Genomic DNA, 2,478 nt, shown 5'->3' with positions numbered 1-2,478 from the left:
ACCCTTCTGTTTTCAACGAAAATCTTCCTTCACAGTCTTGGCAAAATTTTGGCACCATTTTTGAGGAAATTGGAGAACGTCAGATTTTTGGTGAAATTCTGACCGCGCGGGTTAGGGATTTTTTCAAAAAAAGTTTTTCTGCCAGTCAACTTGTCGAGGCCTGATTTCCATTAATTTGATGAAAAACCCTTCAGTTTTCAACGCCAAATCTTCCTTTACAGTATTGGCAATATTTTGGCACCATTTTTGAGGAAATTGGAGAACGTCAGATTTTTGGTGAAATTCTGACCGCGCGGGTTAGGGATTTTTTCAAAAAAAGTTTTTCTGCCAGTCAACTTGTCGAGGCCTGATTTCCATTCATTTGATGAAAAACCCTTCTGTTTTCAACGCCGAATCTTCCTTCACAGTCTTGGCAAAATTTTGGCACCATTTTTGAGGAAATTGGAGAACGTCAGATTTTTGGTGAAATTCTGACAGCGCGGGTTAGGAATTTTTTCAAAAAAAGTTTTTCTGCCAGTCAACTTGTCGAGGCCTGATTTCCATTAATTTGATGAAAAACCCTTCTGTTTTCACCGCCAAATCTTCCAGGGGAGTCTTGGCAAAATTTTGGCACCATTTTTGAGGAAATTGGAGAACGTCAGATTTTTGGTGAAATTCTGACCGCGCGGGTTAGGGATTTTTTCAAAAAAAGTTTTTCTGCCAGTCAACTTGTCGAGGCCTGATTTCCATTCATTTGATGAAAAACCCTTCTGTTTTCAACGCCGAATCTTCCTTCACAGTCTTGGCAAAATTTTGGCACCATTTTTGAGGAAATTGGAGAACGTCAGATTTTTGCTGAAATTCTGACCGCGCGGGGTTAGGGATTTTTTCAAAAAAGGTTTTTCTGCCAGTCAACTTGTCGAGGCCTGATTTCCATTAATTTGATGAAAAACCCTTCTGTTTTAAACGCCAAATCTTCCTTCACAGTCTTGTCAAAATTTTGGCACCATTTTTGAGGAAATTGGAGAACGTCAGATTTTTGGTGAAATTCTGACCGCGCGGGTTAGGGATTTTTTCAAAAAAAGTTTTTCTGCCAGTCAACTTGTCGAGGCCTGATTTCCATTAATTTGATGAAAAACCCTTCTGTTTTCAACGCCAAATCTTCCGAGGGAGTCTTGGCAAAATTTTGGCACCATTTTTGAGGAAATTGGAGAACGTCAGATTTTTGGTGAAATTCTGACCGCGCGGGTTAGGGATTTTTTCAAAAAAAGTTTTTCTGCCAGTCAACTTGTCGAGGCCTGATTTCCATTAATTTGATGAAAAACCCTTCTGTTTTCAACGCCAAATCTTCCTTCACAGTCTTGGCAAAATTTTGGCACCATTTTTGAGGAAATTGGAGAACGTCAGATTTTTGGTGAAATTCTGACCGCGCGGGTTAGGGATTTTTTCAAAAAAGTTTTTCTGCCAGTCAACTTGTCGAGGCCTGATTTCCATTAATTTGATGAAAAACCCTTCTGTTTTCACCGCCAAATCTTCCAGGGGCGTCTTGGCAATATTTTGGCACCATTTTTGAGGAAATTGGAGAACGTCAGATTTTTGGTGAAATTCTGACCGCGCGGGTTAGGGATTTTTTTCAAAAAAAGTTTTTCTGCCAGTCAACTTGTCGAGGCCTGATTTCCATTAATTTGATGAAAAACCCTTCTGTTTTCAACGCCGAATCTTCCTTCACAGTCTTGGCAAAATTTTGGCACCATTTTTGAGGAAATTGGAGAACGTCAGATTTTTGGTGAAATTCTGACGCGGTTAGGGATTTTTTCAAAAAAAGTTTTTCTGCCAGTCAACTTGTCGAGGCCTGATTTCCATTCATTTGATGAAAAACCCTTCTGTTTTCAACGCCAAATCTTCCTTCACAGTTTTGGCAAAATTTTGGCACCATTTTGAGGAAATTGGAGAACGTCAGATTTTTGGTGAAATTCTGACCGCGCGGGTTAGGGATTTTTTCAAAAAAAAGTTTTTCTGCCAGTCACTTGTCGAGGCCTGATTTCCATTAATTTGATGAAAAACCCTTCTGTTTTCAACGCCAAATCTTCCTTCACAGTCTTGGCAAATTTTGGCACCATTTTGAGGAAATTGGAGAACGTCAGATTTTTGGTGAAATTCTGACCGCGCGGGTTAGGGATTTTTTCAAAAAAGTTTTTCTGCCAGTCAACTTGTCGAGGCCTGATTTCCATTCATTTGATGAAAAACCCTTCTGTTTTCACCGCCAAATCTTCCAGGGGAGTCTTGGCAAAATTTTGGCACCATTTCTGAGGAAATTGGAGAACGTCAGATTTTTGGTGAAATTCTGACCGCGTGGGTTAGAGATTTTTTCAAAAAAAGTTTTTCTGCCAGTCAACTTGTCGAGGCCTGATTTCCATTAATTTGATGAAAAACCCTTCTGTTTTCACCGCCAAATCTTCCAGGTGGCGTCTTGGCAATAGTTTGGCACCATTTTGAGAA

The sequence above is a fragment of the Lacerta agilis genome, chromosome 11, assembly GCF_009819535.1.
Source record: "Lacerta agilis isolate rLacAgi1 chromosome 11, rLacAgi1.pri, whole genome shotgun sequence".
In the NCBI taxonomy this organism is placed as follows: Eukaryota; Metazoa; Chordata; class Lepidosauria; order Squamata; family Lacertidae; genus Lacerta; species Lacerta agilis.
Note: the sequence above shows the minus strand (reverse complement) of the source record.